Source organism: Rhincodon typus, chromosome 3, assembly GCF_021869965.1.
Source record: "Rhincodon typus isolate 14 chromosome 3, sRhiTyp1.1, whole genome shotgun sequence".
Taxonomy (NCBI): Eukaryota; Metazoa; Chordata; class Chondrichthyes; order Orectolobiformes; family Rhincodontidae; genus Rhincodon; species Rhincodon typus.
The window spans coordinates 73,229,693-73,249,696 of NC_063334.1; the positions used below are offsets into that span (position 1 = coordinate 73,229,693).

Here is a 20,004-nt window from a genome sequence, read left to right on the forward strand (position 1 = left end):
GTCCGAATGGTGTAACTGTACCCACTTCTACCACTTCCTCTGGCAGCTCATCCCACTCAAGCACCACCCTCTGTGTGAAAAAGTTGCCTCTCAGATCCATTTTAAATCTTCCCCCCTTAAACCTATTTCCTCTAGTTTTGGACCCTTCAAAAAAGGCATTGGCTATTCACCTTATCTGTGCCCTCATATTTTTATAAACTTCCATAAGATCACCCCTCAGCCTCTGATGGTCCGGGAAAAAAAGTCCCAGCCTATTGAGCCTCTCCTTACAACTCAAACCCTTCAGTCTCAGCAATGTCCCTGTAAACTTTTTTCTGACCCTTTCCAGTTTAACAATATCCTTCCTATAAAAGGGTAACCAGAATTGTATGCAGTATTCTAAAAGTGAATTCACCAATGTCTTGTACAGCTGTAACATGATGTCCCAACTTCTATACTCAAAGCTCTGACCAATGAAGACAAGCATGCCGAATGCCTTTTTTCGCCACCCTGTCCACCAGTGACACCATTTTCAAGGAACTATGAACTCACACCCCTAGGTCCCTCTGTTCAACAACAATCCTCAGGGTCCGACCATTAACTGTGTAAGACCTGCATCGGTCTGCCTTACCAAAATGCAACACCTATTTACCTAAATTGAACTCCCACCTGCCACTCCTTATATCACTGGCCCATCTGATCAAGGTCTCGTTGTACGCTGAGATAACATTCTTCGTTTTCACTATGCTACCAATTCTGGTGTCATCTGCAAACTTATTAACCACACTTTTATAGTCTCATCCAAATTGTTGACCAGAAATGACTAATCACCGCGGACCCAGATACAATCCTTGCAGCACACCACTGGTCACAGGGCTCCAGTCCGAATAAGAACACTCTACCACCACCCTTTGTCTTCTATCATCAAGCCAATTTTTGTTTATCCAATTGGCTCTGTCCTCGGATCCCATGCAATCTAACCTTACTAACCAGTCTACCATGCAGGGCCTTGTTAAAGTCCATGTAAACAATGTCTAATGCTCCACTTCATCTATCTTCTTAGTAACCTCTTCAAAAAACTCAATCAACTTTATGAAATGATTTCCCATGCACAACATCCAATTCAATGCTATATTCCTGTGCTATCCTCATATTCTTTAGTATCATTAATAACTAGAAACGTCTCACTCTTTTTCTTCACATTAATTAATGACTAAGTTTTCACAGGTCTCTGGGGTGAGGAATTCTAAAGATTAATCACCCTCTAAGCAAATTAGTTCCTACATATCTCAGCCCTCCACTTCAAAGGGCAGTTAAGAGTCAACCACTTTGCTGTGGCTCTGGAACAATATTTAGGCCAGATCAAGCAAGGTCAGCAGATTTCCTTGTCTAAAAGACAACAGTGAACCTGATGGCTTTTAATGGCTATTGATGATGGTTTCACAATTACTCAGTCCAGCTTTGTAATTCCAGATTTTATTCTTTGAACTCAAATTCCAGCAACTGCCTGTGTAATGGAATTTGAACCAGTGCTCTCAGAGCATTAACTTAGACTTTTGGGTCACTTGGCCAGTGGCATCATAAAAACACCAAATGTCTCCTCCAAACTCAAGGAAAAATCTAAAAGGGGGCTTATGCTGACTGTGCTGCAGATATCGGTGGTGGTTGTGATAATATTCTTTACAGAAGAGTGCCCCAGGGCAATTCAGACATGTAATCAGAAATAAATGAATGCCAAGCAAACTGAGATGATACAAGAAGGGGCGGCCAAAAGCAGTCAAAGAACCAGGTGGTTTAATAAGTACGTTATAGAGAATGGAACCTGGTTGGCTCAAGGTGTAGCAATCAATGAATAGGAAATGGGAAACAAGAAATAGACAAAAGGTTTGAGGAACAGAAAGCTATTCAGAAAGCTATTAATGAGACTGGAAGATGTTAGACATGGTGATGATAAGGTCATGAAAGGTCAGGATGTAAAAGTAAAATTGGAGTTGTTGGAAAATGTTTGTTGTTTAAGTACAAACAAAAAACTACACCTTGTGGAGTTCTTCATACCATTGTCATAACTGCATGTTTGCTACAAATATAGTTTGTGCCTTTATGATTAAGTGTAAATTATCTTCAATGACATTTGTGGGGGATTTTAACCTAAATATCGACTTTAAAAATCAGATGGGTAAAGACAGTCTACATGAGGTGTTCATAGAATGTTTTCAGTATACTTCCTGAAGCCAAACAATAGGCTTTACTAAATCCATTATTGCACAAATCAGATAGGATTAATTAGCGACTTTATAGTGAAGGTGCTCCCAGGTAGTGATTAAAGTATGGTTGAATTGTATATTCTTATTGGAGGGAGAGAAGAGTGGGTCTAAGATTAGTATTTTAAACTTAAATAATAGCAATTAAGGGGGCATGAAAGCAGAAGTGAATTGGCAAATTAGATTAACATATATGTCAGCAGAGATAAACTGGCAGACATTTAAGGGGATATTTCAGAATACATGAAATAGGTACATTCTAAAGAGAAATAAAAATTTGAAGGGAAGGGCCCACCATCCGTGGTTAACTAAGCAAAAACTATAGACAGTATTAAACTTATTGAAAAAGCATTTCATTCCACAAAGATGGGTGGTAAGTCAGAATGTAAAATACAACAAATTACAAAAAGATTAATAAGGAGGAAAAGAAGTAGAGTACAAGAGAAAGCTAGCAAGAGTTTCTACAAATATTTAAAGAAAAGCAAGTTAACAAAGTAAATTATAGAACAGGAGTCTCTGGAATTGCTTGTCAAAAACAAGAAGATATCAAATGGATTGAACAGGTATTTTGCATTAGTCTTCACTGTCAAAGATGTCAATAATATTAGAATTAGCTGTAACTCAGGAAACAGAACGAGCAGAGAATTCAGGAAAATTATAGTATCACCAGGAAAGGGGTACAGAGCAAACTGTGGGATGGGATGTTGTTGGCTGGGCCAGAATTCATAGTCCATCCCTAGTTGTCTTTGAGAACGTGGTGGTGAGCTGCCTTCTTGAACTGCTGCAGTCCACGAGCTGTAGTAGACCCATGTCGCTGAAAGAGAATTCCAATATATTAGCTCAGTGAGACTGAAGGAAAAGCAATATACTTCCAAGTCATGATTGGTGAGTGACTTGGAGGAGAACTTGCATGTGGTGGTGTTCCCAAGTATCTGCTGCCCTTGTCCTTCTAGATGGAAGTGGTTGTGGGTTTGTAAGGTACTGTGTACTAAGCCTTGGTGAATTTCTGCAGTTTGCCATGCAGATGGTACACAGTACTGCGACTGATTATTGGTGGTTGAGGGAGTCAATGTTTTTGAACATAGTACCAATCAAGTGGATTGTTTTGTCATGGATAGTGTGTCAAGCTTCTTGAGTGTTATTGAAACTGCACTCATCCAGCCAAGTGAGGTGTATTGCATCATACTCCTGACTCGTGCCTGATAGATAGTGGACAGGCTTTGTGGAGACAGGAGGTAAATTACTTGATGCAGTATTCCTAGCCTCTAATGTGCTTTTCTAGCCACAGTATTTATATGGCTAGTGTCCAGTTCAGTTTCGTTTCAATAGCAGCCCTCAGGCTGTTGATGGGGGGGGATTCAATGATGTAATGCTGCTAAACATCAATGTTTAGACTGTCTCTTATTGAAGATGGTCATTGTCATTGGTGTGATATGAATACTATTTACCACTTCTCAGCTTAACCTTGTATATAGTCCAGATCTTGCTTTATTTCAACATGGACTACTTCAAAATCTGAGGAGCTGTGAATAGAGTCCCACCTGCGTAAGCTTTGCTCATAAAAGACAATTTATTCCTCCATACTGGGATTCACCCTAGTGAACCTCCTCTGAACTGCCTCTGATGAAACAATATCTTTCCTTAAATAAGGGGATCAAAACTGCTCACAGTATTCAAGGTGTGATCTGACCAAGATATTATACAGTTGCAATAAGACTTCCCTACTCTTACACTCCAACTCCCTTGAAATAACAGCTGACCTTCAGCAAGCCTTCCTGATTACCTGCTGCACTTGTGTGCTAGCTTTCAGTGTTTTATGCACAAGTATCCCCAAGTCCCTTTCTATTGCAGCTTTCTGCAGTGTTTCTTCATTTAAATAACCTTTTCTTTTGTTCTCCTTTCCAAAATGAACTTTATATTTTCCCACATTATACTCCATTTGCAAACTTTTTGCTCATATACCTGTATATGTAGTATATATCAATACTCCTCTAAATTGTTTGTATCCCTCTTGCAACTTGCCTTTCCACCTAAAGGTTGTTCAAAATTTGGATCTTTTGAAAGTGAAGAACTTAAATTCCTTTGTATAGAAGACAGAATTTTAATTGCCTGGAATACACCTCCTCACACCCACCTTCCTGCAAAAATACCATCCCCTATTCCCAATTCCTTTGCCTCCGCCCCCAGGATGAGGCATTCCACTCCCGAACATCCCAGATGTCCTCGTTTTTCAAGGACCGCAACTTCCAACCCCACACTGCCCCCCACCCCAGTGGTCCAGAACGCCCTCGACCGTGTCTCCCGCATTTCCCGCAACTCATCCCTCACACCCCCTCCCCGCAATAACAACCAAAACAGGATCCCCCTCGTCCTCATGTAGCACCCCACCAACCTCCGACACTTCTGCCATCTGCAATCCGACTCCAACACCAAAGACATTTTTCCCTCCCCACCCTTATCTGCTTTCCGAAGGGACCACTCTCTCCGCGACTCCCTTGTCTGCTCCACACTCCCCTCCAGCCCCACCACACCCGGCACTTCTACCTGCAACCGCAGGAAGTGCTACACCTGCCCCTACACCTCCCTCCTCGCCTCCATTCCAGGCCCCAAGAAGACTTTCCACATCAAGCAGATGTTCACCTGCACATCTGCTAATGTGGTATACTGTACACTGTTCCCGTTGTGGCCTCCTCTACATCGGGGAAACCAAGCGGAGGCTTGGGGACTGCCTTGTGGAACACCTATGCTCAGTTCGCACTAAACAACTGCACCTCCCAGTCGCGAACCATTTCAACTCCCCCTCCCAGTCCTCAGACGACATGTCCATCCTGGGCCTCCTGCAGTGCCACAACGATGCCACCCAAAGGTTGCAGGAACAACACCTCATATTCCGCTTGGGAACCCTGCAGCCCAATGGCATCAATGTGGACTTCACAAGCTTCAAAATCTCCCCTCCCCCTACCGCATCCCAAAACCAGCCCAGCTTGTCCCCACCTCCCTAACCTGTCCTTCCTCCCACCTATCCCCTCCTCCCACCTCAAGCCCCACCCTCATCTCCTACCTACTAGCCTCATCCCACCCCCTTGACCCGTCCGTTCTCCTTGGACTGACCTATCCCCTCCCTAACTCCCCACCTACACTCACCTTTAGTGGCTCCATCCCCGCCTCTTTGACTGTCTGTCTCCTCTCCACCTATCTGCTCCTTTATCCATCTTCTATTCGCCTCCCCCTCTCTCCCTATTTATTTCAGAACCCCCTTCGCCTCCCCCATTTCTGAAGAAGGGTCTAGGCCCGAAACGTCAGCTTTCCTGCTCCTCTGATGCTGCTTGGCCTGCTGTGTTCATCCAGCTCTACACCTTGTTATCTCAGAATTTTATTTGGATTCAGTAACCCACATTGTCACTAACATTTGGATGGGAATCTGTCTTGACTGCACAAGTCATTTAAAAAGTGCAGTCTATGGATGTCAAACCATAGTTTGCCTACGATCTCATATTTATCTCATGTTATTTCTGAATGCTAGAATCTAAGGTGCATATATATGTTGTAAGTAGTTTAGAATCAAATAGGTTCTTTACTCAGAGAGTGGTAGGGGCTTGGAATGCATTGCAGGAGAGGGTAGTGGAGTCAGCCTCGTTAGGAGCATTTAAGCAGCTGTTAGGTAGGCATATGGATGATTGTATAAGGTAGGGCTGGAGGTTAGATAGACCTTAGGTTTGGGGTAAAAGTTCGGCACAACATTGTGGGCCAAAGGGCCTGTACTGTGCTGTACTGTTCTATGTTCTATATTCTACGACCCATGTTCAGTATACCCATACATTTATTTTTCTTCAAGGTTTACATTAAACAGTAATTTTATGCTTAGATTCAAATACGGATTCCTGCCACATTTTCTTATGTTTGGTTCTTACATATATTCTATTTTATAATAGAAAATGGCTGGTCATAAAGATCTGGCTTGTCCAGTATTCTCATAACTGGGATCAAAAAATAGTGGCCTGAGCAGACTCCTGAAGCCACAGAGACGAAGGAGGCATACAGCAGCCTCCAAAAAGGCAGCGGTCATGACATTGCCCATTCAGTCCAGAAGCAAGAGTAAGCTACCGGTGGCCCTACAGCCTAACTTTCTACCTGGTTTTTGCATTGGTCCTTGGCCTGCTGTATGTTTCCGTGAAGTTTGAGAAACAGTATCTCATCTTGTGATTCAGCACTTTACAGACTTCAACATAGGGTTCAATAATTTCTGACTGTCAACTCTGGCCTCTCATTTTCTCCACATGGTTCAGTTTTTCTTCTAATCTTGCTTTCAAACAGCAAGACATCAGCTCTAGGCATATCTTTTGTTTCTTTCAATCCTTTCTTGCTCATGATTATTCCCTTTGGTAGACTAATTATCATTCATTCTTGCGGTTGTTGACTTGCTCGCCGACCTGGCTTGATTTTGCTCAGACGTTTCGTCACCATGTTAGTTGACATCATCAGTGGAGCCTCCGATGAAGCGATGTTCTTCTACTCTGCTTGGAATTTATACTGTCCGGTCCGTTATGGTGAGTACTGTCATTTCTAGTTTTGGTTTGTATGGGTTTGTATATGGGGTCCAATTCTATATGTTTGTTGATTGAAGTATGGGTGAAGAACCATGGCTCCAGAAATGACAGTACTCACCATAACGGACTGGACAGTATAAATTCCAAGCAGAGTAGAAGAACATCGCTTCAAGTGAGGCTCCACTGATGATGTCACCTAGCATGGTGACGAAAAGTCTGAACAAAAATAAGCCAGCTCTGCGAGCAAGTCAACAATCTCATCCACAACCCAAGCTACAGATATTTGCCAAAACTTTAATAATTCATTCTTCCCTTTAATCCACCATATCACAGATCTTTCTTTGTCATTATCCCACACATCAGTTAAAATCTATTTTATTTCTAAATTGCCCCGGTTCTGAAAGGTCAATCTGAAAGTTGAATTATTTTTCTCTCTATAGATGCTGCCTGACCTGACAAGAATTTACAGCATTTCCCCTTCTTGTTTCAAATTTTGAGCATCCACACTAGTCTTCTTTTTGATCAGCATGCATTAGTTGGCTCAGTGAAAGAAAACAGTAGTGATGACCCTAGAATTGAATGTGCAAGGCACACTTTCAAATTTGAAGATATCACAAACTTTGAAACATACTAACCTGTTATTATGATCATTCTTTTCAACATTTATTCATTAATCACAGGCATTGATAACTAGGTCATCACTCATTATCCATCTCTAACTTTCTTGCAGAATGTGTTGGTGAGATGGCAGGTAGGTAAACCTACAGTGCTGTTAAGGAAGAAATTTCAGGATTTTAATCCAGCGACAGTGATAGAACTGTCCTAGAAACAGAAAATAGGAGCAGAAGTAGGCCCTCTGAGACTTCTCTGCCATTCAAGATGATCATGGCTGATCTTCCAACTCAGCACCCAGTTTGCACTTTCTCCCTATACCCTTTGAAGCCTTTAGCCTCAAGGACTATATCCATCTCCTGCTTGTAAACATTTAACATTTTGGCCTCAACCACTTTCGGTGGCAGAGGATTCCACAGGCCCACCCTTCTATGAGTGAAGAAATTCCTCATCTCAATCCTAAATGGCCTCGCCTGTATCCTTAGACTGTGACCACTGGTTCTGAACTCCCCAGTCATTAGGAACATCTTTCTTGTGTTTACCCTTTCTAGTCCTATTAGAATTTTACAGGTTTCTATGAGATTCTATGCGCAATCATCTAATCAATCCAGTCTCTCTTCAAATGCCAATCCTGCCTTCTAAGAAATCTGGCTGGTAAATCTTCACTGCACTTCCTCCACAACCAGACTATCCCTCCTCAGATAAAGAGACCAAAACTACACACAATACTCCAGAGGTAGCCTCACCAAGGCCCTGTACTCAAATCCCCTTGTAATGACAGCCAACATGCTGAGGTGTCTGTGGGGGAGCACTTTGGGGCAAGTGATCATAGTTCTATTTTTAGTTTTAAAATAATTATAGAAAAGGATAGACGTGATCTGAAAGTTAAAGTTCTAAATTGGAGTAAGGCCAATTTTAACACTACTAGGCAAGACCTTTCAAAAGTTGATTGGGGAGGGGGGATGGATATTTGCAGATAAAGGGATGACTAGCAAGTAGGAAGCCTTCCAAAATGAGATAATGAGAGTCCAGAGACAGTATGTTCCTATTAGGGTGAACAGCAGGGCTGGTCGGTTTAGGAATGCTGGATGACTAGAGAAACTGAGGTTGTGGTCAAGAAAAAGAAGGAAGCGTATGTCAGGTATAGACAATGGGTTCGAGTGAATCCCTAGAGGAGTATAGAGCAATCAGAGTATACTTGAGGAAAATCAGGAGGACAAGAAAGGGGCATGAGATAGCTTTGTCGAATAGGGTTGAGGAGAATCCAAAGAGTTTCTACAAATACATTAGTTACTCTTTTGTCCTTAAGGAGAGAACTCGGTCCCTTAAAGATCAGCAATGGCGTCTATATGTGGAACCACAGGAGATAAGCGAGATTCTAAAAGAGTATTTTGCATCAGTGTTTACTGTGGAGAAGAATATGGAAGCTAGAGAACTTGGGGAAATAAATAACGATATCTCGAAAAGTGTCCATATTACAGAAGAGGTGGTGCTAGACGTCTTAAAATGCATAAAGGTGGTAAATCCCTGGGACCAGATCAGGTATACTGTAGAACTTTATGTGAAGCTAGGGAAGTGATTGCTGGGCCCTTTGCTGAGATATTTGTATCATCAATAGCCACGGGTGAGGTGCCAGAAGACAGGAGATTGACTAACATGGCACCATTATTTAAGAAAGATGATAAGGAAAAGTCAGGGATCCATAGACCAGTGAGCCTGACATCAGTGATGGGCAATTCGTTGGAGAGGATTCTGAGGAACAGGATTTACATATATTTGAAAAGGAAAGGAACGATTAGGGATAGTCAACATGGCTTTGTGCATGGGAAATTGGGTCTCAAACTTGATCGAGTGTTTTGAAGAACAGATCAAGAGGATTAATGAAGGCAGAGCTGTGGTTGTGGTCTACATGGACTTCAGTAAGGCATTCAAAAAGGTTCTGCATGGTAAACTGGTTAACAAGGTTAGATCACATGGAATACAGGGAGAGCTAGCTATCTGGATACAAAACTGGCTCAGAGGTAGGAGACAGAGAATGGTGGTGGAGGGTTGCTGGAGGCCTGTGACCAGCAGTGTGCCACAAGGATTGGTGCTTGGTCCATTGCTTTTTGTTATTTATATTAGTGATTTAGATGTGAACATAGGAGGTATAGTTAGTAAGTTTGCAGATGACACCAAAATTGGTGGTGTAGTGGACTAAGAAGGAGGTTACCTCAGAGTACAACTGGAGCTTGATCAGATGATCCGATGGGCCGAAGAGTGGCAGATGGAGTTCAATCAGGATAAATGTGAGGTGCCACATTTTGGCAGGGCAAATCAGACCAGGACTTATACACTTAATGGTAAGGCCCTGGGGACTGTCGTTGAACAAGGAGACCTTGGAGTGCACATTCATAGATACTTGAAAGTAGAATCGCAGGTAGATAGGAGAGTGAAGAAGGCATTTGGTGTGCTTGCCTTTATTGGTCAGTGCATTGAATGTAGGAGTTGGGAGGTCATGTTGCGGCTGTACAGGACATTGGTTAGGCCACTTTTGGAATACTGCATTCAATGCTGGTTTCCCTGCTAAAGGAAAGATGTTGTTAAACTTGAAAGGGTTCAGTAAAGATTTACAAAGATGTTGCCAGAGTTGGAGGTTTGAGCTATGGGGAGAGGCTGAATAGACTGGGGCTATTTTCTTTGGAGCGTCGGAGGCTGAGGAGTGACCTTACAGAAGTTTATAAAATCATGGAGGGCATGGATAGGCTGCCATGATGTGGTGATGCTGGTATTAGACTGGAGTGGACAAAGTCAGAAGTCACCCGAAACCAAGCTATAATCCAACAGCTTTATTTGAAATCACAAGCTTTCATAGTGCTGCTCCTTCTTCACGTGAAGTGGAGGGAGGCACACAGGCACAGACTATATATAGGTAGAAAGATAATGGCAAGATTGTTCAAGATAATTAAAAGTGTGAACAGATGTGTACAAATAGTGTGGGTAGAGCCTCAACAGGCTGAATAACAAGTGAGGGGATGACCTATGAACTGACTAATTAAGATAAAGAGACAATTACAAATAGTCAAAAATAAGACAGAGCTGGAGATAAACCAAATGGCTGGGACAACATGAGCAGGTATCAGGGTTGCATGACGAGGGTCTAACAAAAGTAACAAATAATCAAAAACTGTACAAACTAATTAAGGTAGAGAACAATAATCACAATTAGTTATTGAAATACCTGGCATTATCTCGCTGCCTGCATATTCTGTGCCTGTGCACCTCCTTCCACTTCACTTGATGAAGGAGCAGCGCACCGAAAGCTTGTGATTTTAAATAAACCTGTTGGACTATAACTTGGTGTCAGATGATTTCTGACTACGGATAGGGTGAATAGTCAGTATCTTGTCTCAGGGGTAGGGGAGTCCAAAATTAGAGGATATAGGTTTAAGGTATTAGGGGAAAGACATAAAAAGGGACCTAAGGGGCATTTTTTCCTCCTTAATAAGAGATAGTAAGAACTGCCGATGCTGGAGTCAGAGATTACATAGTGTGGAGCTGGAGGAGCACAGCAGGCCAGGCAGCAGAGGGACAGGAAAGTTGACACTTCGGGTCGGGACTTTTCTTCAGAAATGGGGAAGGGGGAAGGGAGCTCAGAAATAGAGAGGAGGGGTGGACTATCTCATGTCCCCTTTATACCCTCCTGACTTCTCTCTTACGTATACTCCTACCGGCCTTATACTCCTCTAGGGATTCACTCGAACCCTACTGTCTATACTTAACATATGTTTCCTTCCTTTTCTTGACCAGAATCTCAATTTCTCTAGTCATTCAGCATTCCTACACCTAAGAGCCTTTTCCTTCACCCTAACAGGAACATGCGGTCTCTGGACTCTCATCTTCTCATTTTTGAAGGCTTCCCACTTGCTAGCCATCCCTTTACCTGCGAATATCCACCCCCCCCAATCAACTTTTGATAGTTCTTCCCTAAACCATCAAAATTGGCCTTCCTCCAATTTAGAACTTGAACTTTTAGATGGGATGAGAAGAAATCTCTTCACCCAGACAGTGGTGAAGCTGTGGAATTCATTACCAAAGAAAATGGTTGAGGCCAAAACATTGTTTTTGGAAATGAGGTAGATATAGCTCTTGTGGCTAAAGAGATCAAGGTATTTTTGGGGTGGGCACACAGGGATGAGGGAAAAGGGGTTAGGGCACCAGGTTGATGATCAGCCATGATCACATCGAATGGCAGAGCAGCGTTAATGGATTGAATGGACTACTCTTGCTCCTATCTTCTATGCTTCTATGTAACTTCTTCAATCTGACAAATGAATGAATGTTGATTTATTGTCACTTGGACTCTATAATAAACAACACAGTAAAATACAGTGAAAAGCTTTAACTGTTGTCACAATCCGGCGCTATTTGAATATTTTAAGAATGAAAAGATAAAGCTGAAAGAAAGTCCATCTTCGTTCCATTGCCTCCGCCGTGAGTCCTGAGCCAGCTGACCAATGACACCCAAGCTGCCATTCCTCCACAGCCTGTGCCAGACCCACCAATGTTGGAATTGCCACTCTTCAAGAGCTATCTCTTCGCCACAGGGCCCACCTGGTCAATGGGCCGCTGATGCCAGGTCCCGTGCTGGACCTTCACTCCTCCTCAAATGTAGCCCCTGGCTCCGCTGCTACAGGCGCCTCACCGATAACCAGCAGACCCTGGCTCCGGGCCTTCAACAAACACGAGCTCCACCACCACTGCTGTGATTACCAGGAGTCCCCGCTCCAGGCCTACTGAAACCAGAAGGCCCTGGTTCTGCTGCCACCACCATGACAATGCCTGGACTCCCTGCTCCAGGCCTACCACAAACTTGGTTCCGCTGAAGCTGCCACCTTGCTGATGCCTGGAGTCCCCACTCCGAGCATACCATGCTGCCGCCACTTCAGCCATCACCACCTGGCACCCCGCTCCAGGCCTACCACAACCAGGAGTACCTGGCTCCACTGCTAAGCCTGGCCACCGCCTTGCCGAGAATCCTGCTCTGACCATTCTGCTCCACAACATCACCTTCTCCGCTGCCACTGCCAAGAAGATGATGATGAAAAAGGAAAAGGCAGACAAAAAAGTTAAGGAAAGAAGGGAGGAAGCAGCCACCTGAAGCTGATGGGCCCCAGAGCCCAAATGCTGCCTACCTTGCCAGCACCACCATCTTGGCTTTTGGATCTATCCTTATATCTGAAGTATCCAATTCCTGGAATCATTCTTGTAAATCACTCCTGTACCATCTCCAATGTATTCTGATCTTTCTTATAAAACAGTGCCAAAACTGTACACAGTACTCCAACTGAGATCTAACAAGTGTCTTGCACAAGTTCAATATCACCTCCCTGCTCTTATGCCCTCTGTCCCTACAAATACTGGGACACTGTAGTGCTTTCTCCATCTGTACTGTCACATCAATGATCTGTGCAAAATACACATAGGTCCCTCTGCTCCTGCATCCGCTTTAGAACTTAAGTCTCTAAGTTATATTGTTTTTCAATGTTCTTCTAATCAAATTGCATCACCCTATACTTCTCTGCATTGAACCTCATCTGCCAATCCACCCACTCCACCAGCTTGTCAATTCTTTCTGGAGTCCCACACTGGCCTCCTCTCAGCTTACAATTCTTCCAAGTTTGGTGACATTGACAAACTTTGAAACTTCCCCCTGCACACCAAGATCCAACTAATTAATATACAATCAGGAAAAGCAAGGGTCCCAATGCTGACCACTGGGGAACTTCACTACCAACATTCCTTCAGCCTGAAAAATATCCATTGATTGTTATTCTCTTTTTCCTATTGCTCAGCTACTGTCCTTTTTATACCATGTTCTATAACTTTGCACACAAGTCTATTGTGGGATACTATATCAAACGCATTCTGGAAATCCATGTACCACATCAACACCATTACCCTCATCAAGCCTGTTACCTCTTCAAAAATTCCAGCAAGTTAAACACAATTTCCCCTTTATAAACACTGTTGACTTTTCCTAATCAACCCATCTTTTGTCACATGACCCCTAATTTTATCTCAAATAATTGTTTCTAGTAGTTTCCCTACCACCAAAGTTGAACTGACTGGTTTATTATTGCTGGGATTATAATTACAACTTCTCTCGAACATGGCTGTAATGTTTGCAATTCTCCAGTCTTCTGGCACCTCCCTGAGTCTAAAAAAGACTGAAAGATTTTGGCTAATGCATTTGCAATTATCAATTGAAGATGACTGATGCAAACATAGGGCAATGTGAGGAAAATCTTTTGATGACATGAGTGGTTAAAATCTGTATTGCATCCTATTGCGAATACGTGTAAGACTACAGGAAAGAGGCAACAAAGTTGGACTAGCTGAGTTGCTCTTATAGAATGTGCTCTACTCTAGAAAGCAGTTCCAACTACACTCCAGAAGTTCAACACTAAACAAGACAAAGTAGGGTGATTCAATGGCAATACATTCCCAATCTTAAGCATTCATTCTTTCCACCACTGATGTACATTGGCAGCACTGTGCTCCATCTACAAGATGTACTGCAGCAACTCACACAGGCTCGTTCAACAGTACATTTCACACGTGTGACCTCTATCACCTAGATTAACAAAGGCAGCAGATGCATGGCACCAAATTGATTGCAGGTTTCAAGAAGTAGTTCACTATCACCTTTTCAGGGACATTTAGGGGTGAGTAATAAATATTGGCCTCATCAACGACACCCACATTCCATGAAAGAATGAAATAAACACCAGGTAAGGACTGCTCGTTACCTCTCCTGTAAAGATGTTAGTTGCTGGACTATATGGCTGTTTTTAAGTGCAATAATTTCAAGTCAAAATTATTCAAACTAGCTTCTTATTTTAGATTAATTCTATCAGTTGCTATACTAGGATCTGAACTTGGTGTTCCAAAGCATTATTCCAGTAACATCATCACTACACTAACCTCTCCTTACCAAAAGGTAGATCTGGTTGCCAGATCATTACAACGTAGGATAAAAATATTTGTCTTTTGTTCCATACATCTCAAACTAGGGAAGCTACCTTATTAAAGCCTCATGCAAGTGAAAGACTTTTGACTAGATGCCATAGTATTCTTTGATAGCTTTTACGGATTGCACACTTTTCACTCAATTGATTTGATAGCCTCATGTACTCAAATACACCAGTATCTTTTAGGAGGATTTTTAACTAAGGTGGGAGGGCAACTTGTCTATGAAACCTTATATCAGTAGCTTTTCATCTCTCTGAGGGTTATTATCTGGTGCCATTAATACGTGTACAGTCAAAGAGATGTACAGCATGAAAACAGACGCTTTGGTCCAACTCCTTCATGCTGACCAGATATCCTAATCTAGCCCAATTTGCCAGCATTTGGCCCATGTACCTCTAAACCGTTCCTATTCATATATCCATCCAGATTCCTTTGAAATGTTGTAATTGTACCAGCCTCCATCACTTCCGGTCAGTTCATTCCATGCACACACCACCCTCTGTGTGAAAAAGTTGCCCCTTAGGTGTCTTTTATATCTTTCCCCTCTTACCTTAAACCAAAGCCCTCTACTTTTGGACTCCCTTACTCTAGGGAAAAGACTTTGACTATTCGCCCTATCCATGACCTTCATGATTTTATAAACCTTTACAAGGTCACCCCTCAGCCTCCAATGCTCCAGGTAAAATAACCCCAGTCTCTCCCTATAGCTCAAACCCTCCAATGCTGGCAACATCCTTGAAAATCTTTTCTGAACCCTTTCAAGTTTAATGTCAAACATCAGATTTTATTAAGTGGATACAATGTCCTAAGTTGGTAAACTGAAGATAAGCGCACAGTCCAAAAATAATCACCTTATGTTTCACATCAAGTTTAATGTGTGCCTAAGGTTTATCCACTAGCGTATATCACTAGAAACTACATCAGTGCTTATAAAATGGCTTACTCAAGCTATTTTACCTGGAATTACAATTCTGCTTTGTGATGTCAAGGTATTTCTTCATTGCAACTAAAGCATATACGGTTTTCCAATTGCTTAACTTGCATCAATTCTCACTTCTAACATTTTAAGCAAGCTGTCCCAGATACTGTTAACTGTGTTTGTACTGCAAAAGAGTCCATGCTAACACATTTACTGTAGGATTAGAATCCTTGTGAGCTGTACAATTTGTTCAAATTCATCATAATTTTCATCGTCATCATCACGTGTCATTTTGAGGACTCTGCCACTTCACTCACAGCAGTTCAGCATAAAACGATGTTTTGTGTTTCACCAGAACTGCACACATTAAACATTCCTTGGCGCTGGCTCATTTGCCCATTACTGTCATTCAAGTTTGTTTTTTTGCTCTAATAGCCAGATCTGATAAAGGAGCCATTCACCCTCATCCTGTCTGTCTTAAATCCTGCCATTGTATTTATGCCTGCATTTGGTGTCTGGACTGTTTTCAAATTTGACAATCATGGAGTCTATAATTTGTGTCACCTGAGAATGTCTTATTTATTCCATAAAGCTGAAGGAAATTACTGTTTTCCATTTTTTAAAGGCAGAGGACATCTGATCTGGAGATTTTTTTCCTGAGAACTGGACAGCAGTTATAATTTTTCTGAAGAAGGGTCTAGGCCCGAAACGTCAGCCTTCCTGCTCCTCTGATGCTGCTTGGCCTGCTGTGTTCATCCAGCTCTACACCTTGTTATCTCAGATTCTCCAGCATCTGCAGTTCCTACTATCTCTGAAGCAGTTATAATCAGTTGCCTGCCAATTTGACGTACCTTTGCACTGATCCAGAGATCCCCAAACTTAATTGTCATCTTTCAGTTAAATCAGTTAAGTCTAGGAAATATTTTTAGATTTCAGAAAACAGAATAATTCCATTGATCAAATACCAATGATGCTTCATAGGCATTTAATAGATTATCCTTCTTGCAATTTCAACCAGGAAATCTATTAGACAATATAAAACATCATCACAATCCAACAGATGGATACCCATCTCATTCAATAATTGACATTTGATTTAAATGTCGACCATACGTTGATTTCTCTTTTAGGGAGTAATAACCCATGTCTACATGTCCAATTCATTCTTCTATCGGTTTTGTGGTTCAAACTCTGAGAACACTGAAAGCAATCAATAAATTTGCTCTCTGTCATCTCCACCAATTGGTACTAAGATTTTAGCTTTATTTTCCTCTCTGTTTCCAACCTTCACCTTTAAACTACCATCCCCTACTACTATGTCCTAGTCCAGAATACCAAAGACAGAATTGGAGGCTAGTCTTGTCACACTTTTAAGCTTTACTTACACAAATACACATTACAAATATACATCACTCCAACAGCCACAGTTTCAGTCTACTCCTGTATAAAAGTACAGTAAACACATGGTTAATGTCCACCACCAAAATATAAATATTCAATTATAATACAATTAACATTAAGCAGTTCATAAACTAAGAGCTCAACACAACTGAAAAATGCAAAATGTACATACTGCAATCCCACTGACATAAATGTGTTTAATTTTATAGGAAAACAGAACATGCGGTTTAATACTCAACAAGTCTGGCAGCATCAATGGAAAAAAACACATTAAGAACTGGTTTCATGGTCTTCTGATATTAAAGCCATTGATGTGAAACATTAGCAGTTTCTCCCTTCAGATGCTGACAGGCCTACTGAGTATTTCTAAAATGATCTGCTTTTAACTCAGATATCCAGGAAACAACTGATTACTGTACTAATTTTGTATTAATGATTTTGTTACTTTAGCATTACACTCCAAATGCAACTTAACCTCAAATATGTTTCACTGTTTCAAAAGTGATTATCCATTAACCTTTCTTTTGTTACACATAAACGTGAAGCACAATCTTGCTCCCTACCAAGTGAGACTTAATTGAGAAATAAAATTGAATCAGTCTTAAAACTTAAAAATAAAAATGTGCATGAAACAGCCAATTACCATGGCTTACTCCTATCGATTTTAAAACGCTACCCGTTTAAAATCCAAAGAGAAAACAAAACTTGTGCTTTTGAAAAGTTAAACAAACGCCAGCGATGGTGTTAAAAAGCCTATTTGCAAAGTGATTAATTCTAAAATAATCATCTGCTTAATTGAAACAGAAACCTCATAATTACGTATTGACCTTTTCTTTGGCTGATACGTTCACTTTTTGAAGCAGACCCCACCATTCCTCTCCGGCCCTGCTCCCAGCACCGTTTCCATTCCGGTGAGTTCCTGCCTCAGCTCCACCACAGTCACAATAAGCAACGAACAGCTGCCCATAGACCAGAAACCTCACCGCAAACGGTCAACGACCAGACTCACACACATACCTTTTACTGACGCACCGATTATCTGTCGAAAACTTCTCAAGCTGCAAATCCCGTTTCTCCATGCGGTAAACAGTATCAAAACGGCCTTTCTCTCGCATTCCCTTTCTTCTTTCCTCTTTCATTCTCTACACTCCAACGCCATGTTGGTTGAAACCATTTCTTCTCGTGACGGGCAGGGGGCGCACCTCCGCGCATGGGCAATAGGGCACCGCCGCTCAAAGCGCAGAGACGTGGATGTTCTTGTGTATCGCTCTGTTTTGTTCGCTTTGCGTACTGACTTGCTGCAAAATCAGAGGCATTTCCAAAGATTTTAGTCACAGTTTTTCATTAATTATCTTGACCGAAGGCAAACTGGAACGGGAAAAGATTTTTAGTGATTGGGGGTATATCCCCTTATGAAACACGAAAATTCAGATGCCACAGAGAAAGGAAAGCCAAGATTCTTAATTTGCAACATCCCACCATAGTGATCTGAAAATTGTTTTGTATGGTTTCTTGATAAATTCGAGGGGTGGGGGTAGTGGGGAAAAGGTCTATTAATAGAGCAATTTTTTATTGAGGATTGTGGTATATTTGAAATATTGAAGTGAGCTGGAGAGGAGGCATATGGAAATGTTTTATAATTTATTGGATATTAAACATTAATGCTGGGTATGAACAACAATGGGTAAGTCCCTTCATTGCTAATAATAGCATACATCATTGGTGATGCCTAATGACATTGGAAATACCTTGGAACTAGCACCAAGCCTGAAAGATTCTCACAATGCTGTCTCTTACCCACTTAATTATTAATAACATATTGTTTATCATCAGTATGAAGGCAGCTTCCTCTCTCTCCTCAGTAATGGTATGATTTTATTACAGGTTATATCCAGATCAGGTTAGTTTCTAATATCAGAAATCACCAGCAAGGCGTCTTTTAGAAAGTAGGGAGTGGATAATTGGTGGTGCTGTGCCATCATTTTCTCTCTGCTACCTCACTTTTTCTGCTACTATTCCCACCTTCCACCAAGGCTTATGCTTTATTACTCTCATATTGTCTGCAACTTCTTCCCCACTTGCTGTCACCCACCCCACCCCCAAAATCACTGATCCTGTATGCCCTCTGTGCTGTCTACTCACTTACTCAGGAGACTTCCTCGCCTGCACTATCTGTGCCATGCAATTTAATCTCCTGTAATACCTACCTTTCATTCCATTAGGAAATAGCCCACCACAGAGCAGAAAGAGTAAAATGGATGACGTACTGCCCTTCATTCAGTTCCTTACTCCTTGCGAAGAGAGAATTTTGACTTTGGCCGCCCCATGCTGGGCCTGGACTAGTATCAGAGACTGCCCTTGACTTACACTGCTTGGAAAACCTGAGTGAAGGCTTGTTTAAAGCAAGCAAATCAGAGATGTATCGTAAGGGTTATTGGAGGGTGTCACATGTCAGATTCCAATATATGGACATGGTGTCCTTGTGGCCACTGTCAATAGAATGACCTGAGATGTTGGAGTCTGGTTTCTTTATCGAGTTTTCCTGACATCAAGTGTGTTGGTGAGTTTGAAAAATTGGAAACTGAATATTAACGTAGAAGGTAGGAGCAGGAGGAGGCCATTTGGCCCTTCGGCCAAAGCAATTTGGGCTCTTAAGAAGGTTTAAGAAGATTCACAACCATTAATCACGGCCAAGTTGGCAACATGTCTCTGTCGAGCAAGAATCTTGCCATGATGTTTGTGAAAAGTTAAAAAAAAGTGCATTTGCTCCTGATATTGAAATGGTCCTCACAGCACTTATCACCTGATTTTGCCACACATTTCACCAGAACCCACAGGCTCAGACACCTATAAAAATCCACCTATAACCATTGTTTAAATTTAGGGAAGCCCAACAGGCAATTTTCTCACAGTGAAATTTTGCAAAAAGTAGGAGGTATGTGACCAGATAAATTGTTTAATGATGATGATTGATTGTCAGTACACACAGATCCCACATGCTTTTCAAGGCCTGGAATCTTTTATGTCCTTCCAAGAAAACAAATGGAACTTCACTTTAACATCAGAAACACAATACATCCAACAAAGCAGCATTCCCTGAACATATTGTTTATGCTTAGATCTCTGGAGTACAGCTGGAATCTATGAATGTTTTATTCAAAGATGCAAGTACCATGTCTGGTAAGGCTGATATTGGACACAGTATTTAGTCTGTGATCCATTAATGATCTCTTTGCCAGGTAAATTTCTTGCTGAGTAAGTGTGAAATTCC

At 41.7% G+C, this 20,004-nt stretch overlaps 1 protein-coding gene across 4 annotated transcripts in view; it reads right to left on the reverse strand.

The window, feature by feature from the left end:
• apc (APC regulator of WNT signaling pathway) overlaps window positions 1–17,970 on the reverse strand; it is a 167,092-nt gene extending 149,122 nt beyond the window's left edge. For all 4 annotated transcript variants that reach the window (XM_048621490.1, XM_048621496.1, XM_048621469.1 and 1 more), the window contains exon 1: window positions 17,751–17,970. The gene's annotated coding sequence lies outside the window, so the exon portion shown is untranslated. The remainder of the gene's footprint in view (window positions 1–17,750) is intronic.
• Between the last annotated feature and the right edge of the window lie 2,034 nt (window positions 17,971–20,004).